Consider the following 20245-nt stretch of genomic DNA (forward strand, 5'->3'; position numbering starts at 1 on the left):
AAGTTATCAATTAAATCCTCTAGGAGCCATTCCAGTTCATCCTAGAAAATAAGCATTTTTCATGGTTTTATTGTAGTTCTAGAAATTAATGATAAAAATAGTAAAAAGGCTTGATTTGGACTGGAGAGAGCCTTTGAGTAATGGTTGGTGTTACTCCCAGAGAAGACCCAAGAAGGATTTTTACTATTATGTCATAAAATGCCTTTCTGGTTTCCACAGAGAGAAGCTAATGTAATTTTTAACTAGATTCAGAACACTTATCTTCTTGTAGCAGATCAGCTTTAATTATGACACTTCAAAGAGAGCAGAACAGAACCAGGTCTCTGTCTCTTTCTTCTCCTAACGGGGAGGCCCTTTCACTGGTTTGGTGAAGGGCAGAGGATATACTCTCTTTTCTGTTACTGCTATAACAACTCTGAAGGAGCTTTATGGGGTTCTTGCACCCTTTTATTCTTGTGTTAGGCTGAGCCACAGTCTATTCCCTCCTGCCTAGGGTAAAAACAAGACTACCAAGTGATATAACCAGCACTAGCTGAGAAAGATTTGATGGAGCCATTTGGCATCAGAAGATGGCTGCTTCCTGTAATCATGACCACTCCAACCATAATTTCTTTCACTAAAACAGAATGGGCCCTGACAAATATCAAAATGAATGTGTTATAGTTGCAGAATGAAATGTTCAACATTAAATGCCTTTTTGCCTAAGTAGGAGGTAAAGGTAATTACCCATATTGCACATTGTAATGGAAATGATCTTTTATTTGTTTGGCTTCCCCTGCCCACAGCATAAGGAATTTCAAATTTTGGAGCATTTGTTCCAAACTTGAACCAAAAAGAAGTGTTGAAATCCAATGGTCTTTCACAAAACATATTCTTCACACTCAATACATAGAGTGCTCTGCAGAGAACTGGGAATGATAGCTTAGTTCTGGTTTCTCTCTTCAACTGACAAAGCAGAAAGGGGAAGCACAAGCTCTATTTAGTCCCCTGGGGAGTGTATTTAGAGCTCAGAGGTTGCCATGATGGCCTGTGAGGAGAGCAGAAAGAGATGACTATCAGCTTGAGGCACTCGCAGTGCTGGTGTCACAAGCCTCACAGCTTTCGGTGCTAGGTAAGCATTAAGACCAGTAGAGTGACTAATCTCTCCATATGGATGTGGGGGAATGGTGATACTACTTGTGTAATTTTATGCCATTAGGGTCAGACACAATTTGACAGCATGTAGGAAAAAAAGCATTTTTATTCATTGAATATTCATATTCATATTCATTGAATACTTCCGACATACATAATTTCTTGTCTAAGAATAAATGAAATGTGCTCCTCAGGTTAGTATCTGGGTGTCCCATGCAACTCTATGGCCAAAAGCTCCAAATTTCCAACATATTCCCTGCCAGATCTGTAATGAGTAACTCACTTGTTCCATACAGTTTAGGTGCCTCAGCAGCTCCATATCCCTGGAGAACTGTAAAAACAAGTAGGTGGGAGGAAGCTTCTCCACTTCTGACCCCATCCCACCATTAGCACCCCCCAAACATACACAGAGGCTGACAAAAAAGGCACACTCCCACACATTTTCAGCACATTACCAAGTTTTACAACACAGAGCATGCAAGTCCAAACTTGCTAAACACCTGTTTTATAATTGCCTGTGAAGAAGTGTCTTATACTGTCTTCACGCTCTTTTTACATTTTCAGAGACAGTGGAAGATACAGTCATTCTTACATTACTCTTCTTCTTTGAAGTGCAATGCGAGCCACAGATCTAATGCCTCCATAAGGAAGGCATTGAAATAAGAAAACGATGTAAATCATAAATCTGGAAACCGCTTTTCTGACAAAATGAGCAGGGCTCTAAAGTTAGGCTATTACTAAGGACTTCACGTGATTTATATGGTTATAGCCGAGGTTAGGGTTTGGCACTTCTGGGGCTGAAATTCATGAGTAAAACTAACAGAAGAAGATTACATAATAAAAAAGAAACCAGCTGATTTTACTTCGGTATAGGTTCCCCAACTCTGCAAAAACAGTTCAGCTGACATAATTGTATGATTTTTTGCATTGTGTAAAAATCACAGAAGAGGTTAGCTGGTTTTGATAAAATAGAATCTGCCTCCTAGGGGGAAATTAAATTATACTTCACAGCTGAGAAGTATCCACATGACAAAAAAGCAAAAATCAAAGCAAGTTACGGGATTCCAGATCTCTTCTGAAAGCGTTTTTTTCTGATTCATACCAAGCAGAGGTTGAAATCTTAGCTTGTTTCTGAACACCTACTATAACCTGTCTCCACATAGACTGCTTCAACCCACTGCTGCCCCTTCTCCCTTGAGCCAAGCATCTGTGCCTGTGCTTATGCCAACAGGCAGCTTCTTCATCTCTTTTTAATCTCTGAGCATGATCGAGCTCAGACCTGTGTGGGTTCAGTCCTTGATGGGTCTTCGTTTCTCGTTGTGACTTGGTGCTCCCTGTCGCTTTTCCTGACATAGATAAAATCAACATGTCTTTGCATGTCTCTGTCAGATTTTAATCACAAAGTCAGCAGTATTTACTGTGATGATAGGTAAGAAGACTTAGAAGATAGAGAAGGAAATAAAGGTACAGCATTGGCAGGGAATAGAACTAACGGCCAACTACTAGTTAAGGCCAAGAAGCAGCAAATGTATACATTCAAGTCCCATCCTTACCGTGTCTGCCCAGACAGAGCATTGCCAAGACTTACATACATAAATATATTTATTATTTTTTGCTAGTGATGAAATCTGGGTTACTGAATTAAGCACTGCATAAATGGAGTAACAAAGTTCTCATTAAAAAAAAAGATTATTCTGCAGATAGAAATTATCAACAGAAAGTAGAGAGGAAAACAAGAAACAAAGAAAACAAGGGACAAAGTTGAAGTGATGGGCTCAAAGGAAAACATCACTATAAGAGCTGAGGGAACCCAAAGTTTTTTCTTCTGCCTATTTTTTTACAGGATGCAACTGTTCAGTTCTGTAGAGCTAATCTGAAATTTACTCTTATCAGTGGAATTAGACCTGCTGAGGTTGGCCTTGGAAAGAGACATTTTGATTTTAGTTCTTCTGTTAAGATCACTTTCGTGTTCCATTTTCACAGATTGTGTTGTGTTTAAAACAAAGTTGGCTGAGAGGTCTTCTATAGTGTGTTCTTGCTGGAAAATGCCATTTCTTCTAAATCAGCTCTTTTTATGAGAATGAACAAGCTTCAACTTGACACTAGGCTCTTGGCTATACTATTCTTGAAGGCATTTCATGTTTTATTAATAGTAATTCATACAGACTGGGGAGAAAACACTGATTGGAGCAATTGCCTCATGTTCGCCTCCCTGATCTGCTGCTGTCAGTGCTGAAGTGAATGCTCTGACTAGCCAGCAGTACTGGAAAGGGCTTTCTCCATCTCTGTTCCAGAATAAACATCCTCTCACTAATTTTTTTCAAAATCTGTGAAAAGTCTTGATGGTATCCCAAAGTTTGTAGGCCTCCTTCTATTCTATTTACACTCTCTCTCAGATAAAAAGAAAACCAAAATGGAAAGGTGCTTTCCATGCCACCTGTGCTTTCCCTTGCTGGCAGACTGCTGTCTACAGCACACTCCTCTGCAAGATTTGCTTCTATCCCTCCAAGTTCTCATTGCTTCCAGTAGCTAGTTGTGGGACTCAGGCTGCCACATTTTTAGGCTTTTGAAAATCTCTGAATGAGGTTTCACCTCCAAGTCCTGCTCCTTACATACATTTTGAGATGAATTAGTTTACATACAAAGCCATGACAGTACATAAAACACCCCTAACAATCTGAATCACTGATTAAATGTGTATTTTCTGTCCTTCATGTTAATGCAATATTCTGGTATTAGGCTGACCAAGCAATTTGACTTTGCAATCATACCCAGCATAATTTAAGCATAAATAGGGAGCTGTCTATGGGATAGAAGTTCAAAGGTTTCTCCTTAAACCTTATCTATAATAAAAATAAAAAAATAAAAATAATAAAAATAATAAATAATAATAATAATAATAATAATAATATGCCACCACATTAAGGTTACAAAAGTTAACACATTTGAACTGAAATTCTTACAGCACTTCCTTGTTGATTGTTTTTTTAAATTTGCCCAAGATTCTGCACTTGTTGAAGGGCTTCTAGTAAGAAGTATAAACTGGGAAAAATAATTACAGCTTTTAACAAGAACTATTAGACAACCCTCTGCGCTCTATTCATCTCGCTGCAGAGCAAGGTTTTTAGCTTCCTCCATATGCAGCTTATATGTATTTTAAAAAGCTAGCTCATGCCAATTCAATTTCTATTCAGTTTTTAGTCTGTCTTTTCTTTCCATCAAAAGATACAGATAGGGTATTTGAGGAGAACCAGACTCTTCTGATAGCACCAGGTCATCTGTCTGGGTCGCAGCAATGCTTTTAGGAGATTTTACATAGAAGTTTTCACCCATTGATTCTGTCTGTAATATTGCAAAGATGAGATGGTGTTTTATGGTTTGGAACCTAAACCAGGGCAGCCCTTTTATTTAGCTGTATGAACAGGCTTTTTACACACTTTTTGAACTAGGTGTAAGAGTAAGAAATTATAAAGAGTTCAAGAATGATGGCTTAAAACACTTTGCCCCCAAACAGCTCTTGTTTTACGCTAGTATTTCCTCTCCATCCATGTTTTTATGTCCTCTTAATCTTACAGATTCTGAAGGAAACGGTTTGTGGGAAAAATATTTCCTAGCAGTGATGATGGGCTACGCAACAGAAGCCTTTTTTAAACTGCCTTGAGGGGGGAAAAAAGTAAGAGCAGCATATGCAATTTTGCATAATCTTAAAAAAAAAAATCAGGTAATTTGAAGGTAAGCCAACATGAGTTTTGACTGTGGTTCTGTTACATATATGTAAATAGATCTTTATGTTGCTTGCTGGTTGCTAAATGTAATCTAAATGCACAGGTGTTTTTCTTTTTCTCTTTTTATTAATTTTTTCCATTCTTAAGAGAAATGATGTGGTACAGACCGCAACAAACTGTACAAAACCCCAGTAGAAAGGCCAGTTCTTCAGAAATGCCGGTAATTGCAGAGCAGACAGCATAACATGCAAATGATTCTGCGAATTTCAGCCACTTGCCAACCTTTGGGGCCTTTCAAAGAGAAATTAGCAGCCCTTCAAACTGTAGACAAGGCTTTGCTCCTCAGAGGATAACTGAGGTTCTCTTCTTCCAATTGATCTTGTCCAGATCTTGGTGGATAACCTCACCATCACCTGTTTCCTTAGACAGGATTTCCTCCTTTTCTAAAAATACGCAGTAGCTATTAGGTTGTACACCATAACAGCTTCAAGCAAGCACTGCTTATAAATCAGAAATCCCAGCCTGTAGCAAACATAAGTAAAAAGAAGTGTTGGTTTTGCAGTCTGTTTTTGGTAAGCAATTCAGGAGTCTGTTGTGTGAAAGAAAACCATGATTTTCTTCTCTTCGCCTCCTCCCCAACATTTGTTCTAGCCATAGAAGATTTTCAGAGGTAGAGTGGTTAGCTTTTGGAGCAGAGTAAGACCTCAATTTTTTTATAACAATCTCTGTGGAGACCAGTCAGGCAGGGATTGGAGATTGTCAAGCTACCACAAGACTCAGCTGGGATAGAGAGCTTCCAGGATTTTTTTTTATTAGATGTGAGGAGTGGAATTTCATTTATCAGTTCTGGAAGAAGAAATAAAGCTGAAATTGAAAACCAGAGGAATGGGAGACATCAACCCAATGGAGGGTGATGTCAACACCTTCAGCCTGGAAGACAAGCCAGCAGAAAGGAGGGAGGCTAACCTGTAAAGGCTATCATGTCCTCCGTCAGTGGTAGAGCTTTCTTGGGACGAGTAGGAATTGCCAGGATTTTGAGCACAGCAACCTGTATGTCATTTACTGATAAAGGGAAAGGCAAGCTCTCCGTGCAACTGCAAGTTGTTGTGTGACCTCAAGACCAGCTCTGCCAATGTCTTATCAAGTTGGCAGCTATTGTGAATAACAAGAGGCATAAATGGTGAGTGTGTGAAACACCAGCCTTTGGGAAACCTTGCCACAGATCCTTTGTGTGCAGAACTGAGGAGATTTTAACTCATGGTTTCAGCTCATTGTTGTCTGCTGATATGCATGAGCTACTGCCACCAGTTTCAATAGCACTTGCATGCATTTAACTGCAGGGGAAAGCCTGTCCCCTTCCCGCTGTGCTACAGCCCTGGGCTGTGCAGTAGACAGGGTCATAAGGAAAGACTGTCTGAAATCTGCAGCCTAACTTTAGAACTGGTATCAAAACTAATATCCATCTTTGTTAAGAAATAGCTATCCAGCCATTTTTATTGAGAAATCGGCCTGTAAAGCTATCCGTCTGATCCTGAAAGATGAGTATTGATCCCACCTCCTTCCTCCCATCTGTTCTTTATGCTCCTGATAGCCACTGTCATGTTATATTTTCCAGGTACTAGTCCCAGGTTACAGCTGTGCTTCAGTGACTATGGACTAGCCTACAAGAACTGGCAGTACTGAGTATAACCAGCTCCCCCCTGGCTACTAACCAGCTATCCACAGCCGAGCAGCTTCTCTGATCATCAGCCAACGGCCTCATGATGTTTGGCCATGCAGCAAGGCTAAGCCAGAAGCATGTTCCATGTTAATACCTGCTGAAAACTTAAAGCTTGGCTGTAGGCATCTTACACTTGCAGGAAGATTTCTGCTGCCATAATATTTTGACAACAGTCAGAACAAAATAGGGAGGCATCAGACACCAGGCACAGTGTGCCCATTCTGCCAACTACAGGTCAAGGTTGGTGTTAAATGAAGCATAGTCTATGCTTCAAATGTGGTGCAGAGATAGCCAAGGAGGCAGGAAAGCCATGGAGAGAAAATAAAACCTTGTTGAATGAACTCAGATCAAAATGGCAAACCAGACTGTGAGGTCTGTGTCTTTCTCATTACTCCCTAATATACGACATCATAATGGATAGAAAGGAAATACCAGATTGAACATATTAAGGGAAGGAGCTTAAACTGTAAAGTGGTCATTGCACAGCCTATTCGAAGCAAGGCCATGCTTTTTACCTCCTCTAAAGTATACGTAATTCCAGGCAGGTAAATTGAGCTACCCTGACTCAGAGCAGAGTGATAAATAGGAGAATTAGGTGTAAGTCTTTTTTTCCTCGTTCTATACATTCATTTTCTCTTTTTTTTTTTTTTTTTTCCCTTTTTCATGTTTATTGGTTGGAAAGGGGAAATTTACAGATAAGGAAGCTGTGGAGTCTTTTTCTTTTAACTTTACAAAGTTTCCAATACAAACAAAACCCCATTTACTGCAGAAATGTTATTTCAAGAAAAACATTTGCTGTGAATTTCTGTATCTTAATTTTATACTGTTGTATACTTTTCTGTCTCTGACTTCTCTTTAGAAAAAAACAAAATAAGAATTTTGGACCCTGAGTGAATTCCAAGAGAAAGGGTTTCATTTATCTGCCATATATATGCTGATGACTGCAGACCTGCCTGGTTTTCAAAAATAACCCTCTCTTCTCAATTCTATTGAAAATTCCAACTTACAATTTTTTTTTACATTGAAAGAAAAAATCATAACCTTTGTTATTGCTTATTATTCATTTTGGATTGTGTTTATCTGGATCTTACAAGCCACCAAAACAGCCACTGAGCAGAGCTGACATTTTCTTCCTCTCCCTTTTCTATAGATATGAGGTTGTCAAGACATCACAATGTTCATGACTTCATTTTCCCAACATTCTGTAGGATTAATAAGTATTTCTTTAAATTGCATAATAGGAAACTGAATTTTAAAGATGTGACATGAATTTTGGAGTCAAATTGACAGACAACCTCATTCCCAAAGTTACTGACAAAGGGAGTTTGGGTGACCGAGCACCACTGCTAATCTATTCTATGTTGTTTCAAGGGAGTACTCAAAATTGATATACATTTTTAAAAGCTGAGACCATTTGGGCTACAATCTAAGTACTTTTGCCTGGCTGTCAGACTTGTGCTATAACTGTGGTACTTTCACTGTTTTGCTTTTTTTTTTAACTGCATATTTCTAATAGACACTTACTAGACACGTCACTCCAAAACACTGTAGCAAATATTGACCTAATTTTACTTCCAAATGTAATCATATGTGACAGCCGCAGAGAAAAGAGACAGTCCTGAAGAAGCTACAGTTGCTTAACTATGGCTGCTTCAGCTTTTTTTCCCCTAATTCACGCTTCCCTTTTTAAGGTAGGAAACAAGGCTGTATGAACACTGTAGAAATACCTGTAAAACTGCTCTCAGACAATAAAGGAGAGTGGCTATAGTGCTAATAGAAAGACATTTTGAGAGTTTCCAAGCTTTGATTTTTTTTACTTTTAGATTTTTACCCAAAGCCTACTGTGCTCAGAGTAGCCCAGCCTGGCCTTTTAGCCTGAAGAACGAGAGGGAACTTTTAGATGCCTGTATAGGATCAGCTCAGTGGGTACCCTTTGAAGTCTCTCTAACACAACGTATCCTTCCCCATATTGCCGCCTGCATAGCACAGTGGGTTGAAATGGTCGCAGGTGAATACCAAAGGCAAAATTCACAAGCTGCAGCAGCAGCAGGTTGGGCAGCCCTTGACCTCGTCAGCCTGCTCCTGCATCACCCTCCCTACCAGGGAAGTACAATGTATGCTCTTTGACCATTGAACTGATCCAGGGTAGAAAACAACCCGCCCCAGAACCAGTGTTTGCTCTGAGCATGGCTCAGTATCCAGGTTTGGTGCGAGGTGGGAGCCTGCACTGAGAGCTGCACATACCAGGGGCTTGCACTAGAAGAAAGGGGTGTGAAATGAGAGCCTCAGATAGATAAATACCAAACAGGTGCTTGCTCACATCCAGGCAGGATCATCCCAAACCTCTCACGCTGCCAATGCAGGCTGCACAGCACGTGGCGTCCTCACAAGGTGTCTGGTTAAGCACTTTGCACTGTGCTCATCACATTATCACAGTGCTCAGTGCCGACAGCACTTCCAGCATTGCAGACTGCCTTCACTGCAGGAGCCGCCGGAATAAAGGTGAAGAGAGAATGTGAAGACCGCAGCCAGATGCCTGGAGAGCGAGAGGGGAGAATAGTTCAGGTTGGTACCAAGGGGCAATTATGTCTGTGAAATGCTACGTGAGTTGAGAGAGAGTTAAGATACAGCTCGAATAAAATTATTGTGCTTTAGCATTCTTTGATTGACCTATTACACTGGTGATAATGATAATAACAATTTAATATAATTACTAGAGTTTCGGTATTTTTTCATTTTATTAAGGGCTCAAAAACATTAAAATACATTCCATTGCTTGGAAGGAAAAATAGTGTGCTAAAATTATACTTCCAGTAATCTTCTGTCCTAACTAAGAAAAAATACTGATAAGGGTTTTTTTTGTCTGCAGTGCAGAATAAAAAGATAGATAAAAACAGATTCAAGACAATGCAAGCAAAAGTAGGCCAAATTAACTCTTCCAATATAAGAAACTACACCTGCTAATCCAAATCTCCCTGCCCCCTCTCTATATTTTAGCTTACTGCACTCTGAAGCCTTGTGAGATAGCTGTGTCCTGAAGACGGATGCCTCGGTGCTCTCACGGATGGTTCAGAGTCTCCCAGTCTTTTCCTGTCCTGTAAGCTCTGTGAATTTAAATTCATACTTGGATGATGTGTAAGCCCTTCAAACACACTCTTCAGCTGAGCTGAAAACTAAGCGGAGTGTGGGCTGTCCTTTTCCGCCTAATGAGATCCTTGAAATGAGCTGTTGAGTACTTTCTTTGCAACTAAGTATTTCTTAGGACCTACCATGACTGGCTTCTCAAAGTGAAAGTTTCATTAACCACTAAGACCCGGACTTCCAAACAGCCCAGCATAGGCACTTGCTGTGTCTTCTGCACTGTTCAAAGAAATAAAATGTTCAAATATATTCATTGTCGTAAGCATCATTATTTATGACCTCCTCACAATGACAAAAGAGAAGGAATGCGATTTGTCCCAAAGTTCACTGACAAATATGAGAGGAAATATTTTTTAAACTAGTGACAGATATGAAAGGACGGCATATTCCAGGTGAATGAGGAGTAGGCAAAATGTCTCCTCCTTTCAGATATGTTTCTACAAGTTCTTTTTTTTTTTTTAGTTCATGCTGACAAGCATACACTGAACCTAGCACATAAATATTTTACTCAGAATTTATGCTGTCACTGACATGTTTGCACAGCAAGAATCAAGTCTGCTTCTCATTTTCAGGGGCATGCCAAAGCAAGTGCCAGCCTACACAGCTCTGCTCTTCAGAGGGCAGACTTTTCTCTGATGGCTATCCTTGGCAGATACAGCAGGGCAGGGCTGCAGCAAATAGCTAATTACTCATCAATTCTGTAGTCTAACAAGTCAAATGCAACCGGTACAAAGGGGCAGCTGCCTATACAATAGCGGCATTTTGGTATTCAACAACCTATGGGAAAAGGACTCTGACTGCAGGAACTGGGTAAGTAGGTTCCTCCTGCCCAGAGCCTTTGCTGCGTTAGCAGGGCTGGGGACAGTCAGCACTGGCTCTGGGCTCACAGGAGTTTTACCAATCATGTTATTAACCATAGCTGCATTTTACCAAGCCAAAAAGAGGATTTGCATGAATGATTACTCGATGCTGAATAATTTTCTGAATCAATCATAAGTTTCAGGGCTTGATATAGCAGTTGCTAGTTACTGGATAATATTTTAAAACATGTGCTAGGCTGCTGCTCAGAAGAGATTTTATAGCAATTTGATCTAGAAATGTGATACCATGAATTTGATACCAAATGTACAGCTAGGAGGTTAGGGGACAGGGACTCCTCAGTTGTCTAAAGTTACTCTTTATCATTTTACTATAGTAAGATACAAACTGGTAACCTGCAGTAACTTTTGTTCAGATGACCAGCTGATTCAACAACAGTAGGAAAAGACATTTCGTAAGCACCACTGGGTGCAGCTGCCAGCAGAACTTTTGTCTTCTTCTGTTCAGAATAGCAGCACCTTCAGCTATTGGTGCCAGGTACTTTTTATCCTTTTATTAGCTGTTCTCTCTTCCCCTCGGCTTCTTTCACACACCCTTGGTAACTGAACACAAGAAATGCAGCTCCCAAGAGACCAATGGCATGATAATAATCACCTCTTTATTAAGATGAGACAAAGCTAGAAGACAGAGTCAGTTACTGGCACTGAGCTGTTAGTACAAGGCACTGCTAAACCACATCTGCTTAATCCAGAGAGCTTCCAGTCAAACAAAAAGCAGGTTCATGTGCTGCTGATGCAGAGAGAGATGAATCACAAACTTTGCTGGCAAGCTTTCCTTTAACTTGGCATGGCCCAAGATACAGAATCATAGAATCATAGAATCGTTTAGGTTGGAAAAGACCTTTAAGATCATCAAGTCCAACCGTTAACCTAGCATATGTCCAAATTCTGAAATAATTGGAAGGTAATTTTCTTTGAAGAAAAGAAAATTCTCAGGGAGGCCATTGCATTGCAGAATGGAAGTAAAGTGGTGCTTTGCCTCAAGTTGTACATGCACAGTCAGTGCTACACCTTCCTCGGAGTGCTGGAGAATAACAAATTCACCAGGCGATAATCAGCGGGGCGGTAATATCTGGTGTGTTGAGTGGATGGCATCAAGGGAAATGCCGATTGCTCCACTGTGGTGGGCAGTGGGGAACACTCTAGTAACAACAATAGGCTATTGTCCAGTCTATTGATAGTCCAGATGCTGGGAGATGAAGCCCTACGCAGGATTAGCACAAACAGGATGAACTCTGGCATTCCAAATGCACAGATAAATATGACTGTAGCTAAACTGCCTTGCAATGGTAATGCTTTTTTTCTACTCTCACTGATTTGCTTCCTCAGATTTGTTTTGGTTCTAGCTTGACATCAGGATCTTTCAAACCATTCTTTTAGGCACTTGGTATGGGAGGCTTTTTCAAAGGATTTTGCATTTAAAGCTTGAAATCAATGGGAAACAAATGCTTGTGATACCAACCAGACTCAAACTCAAATGTTTTAATATAGTGCTACAAATTCCAAAGAGCGGCTGCACTTTCACAAAGTATTTTGTGGGTTTTTTTAAAACTGATTTTGAAGAATAAAAAACCTCTGCCATCTATTTTAAGTGTTACTTTCAACATCTGTACCTTTATTGATATTTTCCACAAATAAAATAATTTTTTACATTTTTTTGAGTGACACAAACTGCCAGCTGGACATCATACTGTTGTATGTATTTCTAACATTGGCATCTAAAAATGATTTATATGCATTTATGTGTGAATTTTCATGCACATGAGCAAAGAGCTACATTAAAATGGCAGTCACAAGCAGAATGGCAGACACTTTGGCAATGTTTGTGAATCATTCTGGCACATTAAGGAAATTGTTCAAAAAAGTGGAAGTAGCCTAATAAGTCAAAAGACTCACTCTCTCTCAAACAATATGTGTACATATATATTTAACATGGGTTTTTTTCTGGTTTGTGTTATCACCACACATACTCCTCCTCCTCTTTGGAATTACCTTTTTTCCAATTTGGGATCCCAAGCAGTTATCCCTGAGCAACAAAAATCACTCCCAAAACATCAGGTCTTGCATCAGTTTACTTGCTTTACTTAATCACTTTATATAATAGCCTCTGTAAAATTTCAAGAAACATATTTGCCTACGAATTGCTCAATAAACTGTGTCTGCACACAAAAATCTTTCCTTTGAGTCCCTATCATTGTGTAGCTGTATTAAACACAACTATGACAGGAGCTCTAGAGGATACAGTGAACCAATGGTTCAGGGAGTTCAGGAAGATGTAGTAGTAAAAGGTGAATAAATAAATGAAAAAGCAACCCTTGGTGAGATTTCCACATGCATTCATTCTGGTTGCTGCCAGCACAGCAGGAGTTGTGCTTCTGCTCAAGAATTGTCTCTCCCCTCGTTTGGCCAGGGAAAGACCATTCACAACTCATATCAGAGGCCCCTGGAACTCTCTCCTTCTCACCTCCATAGCCCTGGGAGGCTGTCATGATACAGCTCCAGTAAACTTGGCTCTAGCAGGAACTCATAGGTAAATTCGTGATTCTTTATGCATCAATTTTCATCTAAAATATTTATCAAAGATAACACTTTTCCAATTTCTTTTTTTCATTCTGCAAAGTATTGTGGGCTAAACAAATCTTTAATAAGTCTAAATAAATGCTCTTTCCTTCTGGAGCTGACATGACAATATATTATCAGTATGTTTGTATTTTCTTTATGCTAGCTGTTGATTTGAAGGCATGAGGGGAAACGTGCTGTGCAGAGAAGCAGCTCAGATTTGTTTTTCCTCCTTTTTAGACTTAGACAGAACACGCATCTCTCTGCTGCAGAACTTAATTCCTTCACACAATGCAGAGACTTTCAGGAACTCTTTACCAGATTGGGTTGCTGATAAAAACCTATCAATAGCACAGCCCACAGGGCTCTGCACCGGTGCAGTCTATTCTTTCACTGTCATTTTTGCCTATGCCTAACACATGGTGGGGAGATACGGAGAAAGTGACCGAAGTTTTCAGAGCGACCTAGACTGCTGTTTCGTCAAAGGCTCGGTAATGCAGGCTGGGGTGAAGCTTATAATAAGCTAATTCAGGAGCCTTAGTCTCTGAACATGGCCTCCTCACATCTCAATGCAGATAAATTTCCTTCATTGTTATATTCCAGCCATTTTGCTTACTGTTAATTAAATAATAGCCGTATTGGGCATACAGCTATACAGCCATCCATGACTAGCCATAACTCTTTCCCTTGACCTTGGAAGAAGATCTTAAAGGTTCAACCTCTCTGCTCTCAAACTTCATTCACACCATGCTTTGCTCTTTGGTGATGAAGTCTCCATACTACAATCTCCAGCCAACCTCCAAAGATCAGCATCATCACAATGAATCACTAGACCACACACTACAGAAGAAACTGTAGAGTTAGTTCTGATTTAGTGGTTCCACTCCCTGCACATACCAAGGGAATTAAAAAAAAAAGGTATTGCCATACAGTCCTGTCAACTAACAGTAAGAGACTAAACGCTAGTCTTTCCTCCCTCACTGAAGACAAAAAGCCTAGAAATCTGACAAAAACCCCTCCAAACAGGCAAAAGGTCAAATAAATTAAACAAAATTCTGAATTCTAAGCCGCATCTCCTGTGTGATAAAGCTCAAGAGTTCTGTTCTAACATGTGTCAGACATTGTTGAGCTTCTGGAGAGGTGACCATCATGGTACTGTACTCTACTGTACCGTCCCATCCCTCAGCTATCTCTGCCTTAACCATGGTTGCAAGAAAAGACCACTTTTTATTTATGAGGTTGTTTATGCCAGATACCTGTGCCAGCTGGAGTCTGGGGCAATTATGATTTCTCCTTTATGTCACCTGTAACCAGTAGGTGATACAGGTGCAATTCAGTAGAGGACTCTCAGGCAATCCTCTTCCAGGCCCTGATCCAGCCAGGTACTTTGTACTGAAGTGAACTTTTGACTTTAATCAGGAAAGTTAAGCAAGTACTGGCTTCCAGTGAGTAAAAACTCCACCAGTAGTTTGTATTGACACACACTAGCCGCAGCACATCAAAATGGAAACATTTCTGCCATATCATTTGTGCCAGCATGTCTCAAAGCAGCCTTGCAGAAAACTGCCACAACAACAACAACAGGAAACGAAAGCCCGCTCTCTACCCTTCCCCGGATTTTTAAGACTTCAATATATCTACGATGAAGCAAACTGGTCGCTCAGTCCCCTTTGCCAGATGTACCAAACACAAAGCATTTTCAAATACACACACAGTTTAGTTTATCAACACAAGAACCATAAAGTAATCTAATGTAGGAATTCAAACTGCCAGCAAGAAACAAGTACTAAGAAAGCACGATTCAAAATACCATGAATCTGGCCCAGATTGTAATTGAAACAGTGGCTTTGGTAGTTTTCAGTAAAGCTGCGCAGACTGCATATTCCTCTTTTTGTTCTCCTGTAACACGAGCAGCCACAGCATTGCTAGCACCTTTGCTTTTCCTTCTTCTTCTGTCATTAGCAGTACTCTGCACAAAAGATGACCAGGGTGTGATCCATCAGCCTTGGAGGTGAGCAGCAAATGCACCGAATCAAACATATCTTAAATCAGATCTTTAACGAACAAATGTGGCAGAGAAATGGCTTAGAAATGAAATACAATTGCATAAAAGATGCCATGGCAGCATTTCTCTCTTTTCTTTCTTCCTTTCTTCCTTTCTTCCTTTCTTCCTTTCTTTCTCTTTCTTTCTTCCTTTCTTTCTCTTTCTTTCTTTCTTTTTCTTTCTTTCTTTCTTCCTTTCTTTCTCTTTCTTTCTTTCTTTCTTTCTTTCTTTTTTCTTTCTTTCTTTCTTTCTTTCTTTCTTTCTTTTTCTTTCTTTCTTTCTTTCTTTCTTTCTTTCTTTCTTTCTTTCTTTCTTTCTTTTTCTTTCTCTTTCTTTCTTTCTTTCTTTCTTTCTTTTTCTTTCTCTTTCTTTCTTTCTTTCTTTCTCTTTTCTTTCTTCCTTTCTTTCCTTTCTTCCTTTCTTTCTTCCTTCCTTCCTTCCTTTCTTTCTTTCTTTCTTTCTTTCTTTCTTTCTTTCTTTCTTTCTTTCTTTCTTTCTTTCTTTCTTTCTTTCTTTCTTTCTTTCTTTCTTTTTCTTTCTTTCTTTCTTTCTTTCTTTCTTTCTTTTTTTCTTTCTTTTCTTTCTTTCTTTCTCTTTCTTTCTTTCTCTTTCTTTCTTTCTTTCTTTCTTCCTTCCTTTCTTTCTTTCTTTCTCTTTCTTTCTCTTCCTTTCTTTCTTTCTTTCTTTCTTTCTTTCTTTCTTTCTTTCTTTCTTTCTTTCTTTCTTTCTTTCTTTCTTTCTTTCTTCCTTCCTTCCTTCCTTCCTTCCTTCCTTCCTTCCTTCCTCCCTTCCTTCCTTCCTTCCTTCCTTCCTTCCTGCTTGGGCAGAGGCTGATTTGTGTGCCAAAGGCCCCTTTCTGTGCAGAAGCCCCCAAGACGATCTGACTGTAAGCTAACAAGCTGATTGCAAAGGAAAGTTTTAGATTTTTTTTAGACTTTTGACTAAATTGAAAGACTGCACACATTTTCCACCATGGTTTGTTTATGATGTAAATGATGGCTTAAACATTGTTCTTCATTGAAAATAGTCCAGCTGCCCATAATCTGGCATTGATTTTCAGTGCATATTTTGCAGCTTTTAAATACATTCTTGGCAAGAAAGCTAGAAATTTTAGCCTATGATATTAAAATCTGCAACTGGACTTGAGTGTGGAAACATTTTTCCAGGTCTTCAGTCTGCTCCATTTTAGGAAGCTCCATTTTGGTCGTGGATGCATGAGAATGTTGCATTTGAGCCAACAGCGGGTGTAAAGTGCACCACAGCTCCAGCAGCATCATTTTTCTGAAGCCATTTCTGAACAACAGGAGAGCCTGTGGCTTGCTGTGGCAGTGTGCATCTTCAGATTTGCTCTCCCAGTTTATGAACAAATTATCACAGCATGTAGTTTTGGAATTTTGGATGATTCCTTGTTAACACACTGTAAAATATTTTTAATTCTTAAAATATTTAACCCTCAACTTTATCATTCAGTGCAATCTCTTCATCCTTATGTCTATTTGATAAAATTAAAACACAAAAGCAAAAAGAAAAGCACTTCTCTGCTGCTAATGGTGACTAAAGTTGCTAATATTCTGAATGCAAGTGTACAGTTTAGACTCTCCCGAATTACAACCATTAAGGTTTTAAGTGGCAGACTTATCTCTTCACTGATGTTGAAGTTAGCATGGGTTTCAGACATTCAGTGTAAATTATGGCTTATTTAAACAGTATCCTTCATTTATAGCTGTGAATAATAAAGATCCAGACACACACCCACTACTACACCAAATTACACTGCTGTGAGAAAAATAAACTAAAAATATGTCTGAAAATCATTGTGCTATAATACTATCCCATTTCCCTCCCTCAAGACACTTAAAATGCCAGGCTGAATTCTAGTAGAATGAATTTGTTTACACAGAGTTTGGACATAATAAGGTTCAGAGATCCAACAACAGAGTCCTGAAAAATCTCAGAGAAGGTATTGTATTTCTGGTTCGAACACAATGCTGGTATGATGTGTCAGTCTTTTCATAAAAAACTTTACTTGTGTATGTCTTATTGAAAAGCCGCTACACTGTAATACCAAAAAGAGAGTAGCTATTAAAACTGGAGCCTTTGCAAGTGTTGTATGGCAGTTATGATGGAAATAACCATTATATTCTGGCCCAATAGGTGCAATATTATTACTCTTTTGAAGCAGCAAATAAAGTAGCTACTAAAGGCAGCCTGCCCTGACTGCAGTGGAAGGGGAAGAGGCAAGGTTTACCCATCAGCACATCATTAATGTGGATTTTTCTTTAGTCTGCAAATGAGCATTCAGGTGCTTTTCTGATCCAGAGGCGGTTGATATTAACTGAAAGATTTCTGTTGACTTCATTAAGCTTTACATTTAGTCCTTAAGAAAGAGCGAGTTTTGCCAGAAGTTGAGAACCTTGGTTTTTTCCCTCTCTCTTGCTCTCTCTCCAAGGTTCAGCTCTGCAGCAGCTGACTGAAATAGACTGAAAGCCTGAGCTCAATTTCCAGTTGATGCAATTTTTGGTTTGAGTGGATTTCCACCAGCAGATAACTTTGCCCCATCATCTCTTTCTACAATAGCTTTGACTCAGTATTGCCTCATTTGACCTCACGGTCAAAGTGCACGTGGCTTCATTCAGTAAATGTAAACTGCCAGGGATGGAGGACATCTTTGGATACTTCCTGGTGTCAAACCAGAGCAGGGCTTGGACTCAAGCTCTCTGGTCATAAACACTACCTGCATGTTGACTCACACGCTGGCATGGACCTGGAGTGGGGCAGCTGGCTCATGAGGCAAAGAGCTCAGACACGGGAAGACTTGGGAGCCCTCATTCCACTCATGCTCCCACAGACACTATAAAGGGGCCTGCGCAGCCTGGTCCAGGGGGCCTGGCCCCATGCTTGGGCACTCTTGCCAAAAACAGTGTCTCACCATGCAAAGGACTGAAATTCGTGCCAGGTGGGTGATACCAACAACGCAGGCTTTTCTCCACCACAGACTAATGTCAAGAAATACCTTGCCCATAATCACAGATGACCTCAAAAGATTGTAGCTTAATTTTACTTCCATCATGAGATGGACTGGAAATTTATGTTATGAAATGTTCAAGATGTTAAAAGAGGTTTCAGTTTGGGTTAGCCGCATAATGGGAAAATAAGGATAATTTAGCATTTACAAAAAAGCTTGTCAAGTTTTGTTTCCTTCTACCAACATTAGCCAGGGAGGTTTGGATCTTGCTTGCACGCAGAGTGTGGGAAGAAAGGAGGATGGAAAGGTTCCACGTTTGGCCTCTCTTTCTCACCATGCTGAATATCAGTAATGGATCACTCAGACAATTTCCTTCTCTTTGAAACCATTGTACTCTGCCGGGCAGATGTACAATACTAATGCAAGCACCAAGAAATACAATAATAACCCTATGGGATTCTATATATTCCATGAGCTTTATGGATGCTTTCCCATAAATACCAGATAGACAGTTGAATTCTAAACTGATTGTGTGCACTGGTTCTAATTTACTCCCTCCTACTTCACTCCATTCATCTTCTGCTCCTGTTGCTCTCTAAAGTCTGTTTGACAACTTCTGTTCTATCTCCGTATTTCGCCTCTACACTTTTTGTGCATAATTGGATTACTGTTTTTTTCAAGCATTTGAATATTTTTCCTGTTCTCTTTTCTCATCCTGCTATAATTCCCTTGATTTGGTTTCATTCTCATAGTTCATGCAGCATTTGATTTCCTAGTTGGTGGTTTTCTTTGCATATCTCTGTTTCTTCTCTTCCCCCTACTCATTCAACACTGCATGTTCCTCCAAAGGCTGATTCCTCATTCTGAGTTTTATTCCAATACCTTTTCTCCTTTATCACTGCCCTATCACAGTGTGTGCAATAGTTTTCAAGCAAATCTCAGAACTTTTAAAGAGGTACCTTTCCTTCAAAATTACATCACATCTGTATTTGAACTTCCAGAGAGTGCCACCTCTTCTAAGAACAGGGGGGCGGGGGGGAGGGACAAGAGTTTATTTTGAATGGAAACTATACTATTTTAACTGCACCAGATTTCTTGGAAAGTATAACCAGCTAATATCTGTGAAATGCTTCCAGCATTGAGAAAGCATGCCAAAATTGAAAAGCAGGAGTTGAACATGAACAGATTTGGAGCTGCCCTGTAATAATTACAAATGCTGAATGCTGACCTGCTTGTTGGAACAGTTACTGTGCAGATAGATTGGTTTTGTTTATTAGTGGGAAAAAACAGCTAGGACGGAAAAAAATAGGGACAGATAAATCACTTTTCTCTGGACAAGGGAAGATTGTTCAGAGACAATAACAGGACAAGAAAAAGCCTGGGTAGCAAGGGAGAGTAGCGGTTTTAAAAACAGCATGTTCTCAAGTAAGAGAATTATGCTGGGAACCAGACTGAGGAAAAGGCACCCTTCCTTTGGTTCTCTGAAGAAGTCAAGCCTGGACCACCAGCCTGGATCTGGTTGGGACACCACTGTGATTACAAAGAGCTAAAACTTTAATCAAGCGAGTAGCCCATTGAGTTAAAACTAAGCACATGTGTCTCTGCAGGACCAGAGATTCTTTTGCAGTGACTTCTGTGATTTTTGTCTGAGACGATTCAAGAGCAAAACCTCATAGCTTCAGTTGACTTATTCCTCTGAATATTTCAAATATTCAGAAGTTCCCTAAAGTAGTTTTAACATTCCTTTTAAGCTTTCTTATTAGTGTAGAGTGGCCAGTGTCTTCCCCACATGAAATTTCCCTTAAACGCTCAAACTCAGGCAAAGAATTCCTGTGTTTATGCCAATAGTCCCTCTCCATGGACAGAGCTTGAAGACAAAAACAAAAAGAAATCAGCCCTTGGAAAAAAAAACTCTTGCAAAAGTATTGTTAAAGAATAGTTAACAGAGCACAGAAAAGCCATGTGAGCATACTCCAGCCAGAAAGTTATACATATTTTTCAGATTTTTAATGCCTTCTCTGATGAACCTTAAAAATCTCGGTTCTCCATTAGCATCCAGCCTTTGAGTCAGCAATCAAG

The sequence above is a fragment of the Aptenodytes patagonicus genome, chromosome 2, assembly GCF_965638725.1.
Source record: "Aptenodytes patagonicus chromosome 2, bAptPat1.pri.cur, whole genome shotgun sequence".
Classification (NCBI taxonomy): Eukaryota; Metazoa; Chordata; class Aves; order Sphenisciformes; family Spheniscidae; genus Aptenodytes; species Aptenodytes patagonicus.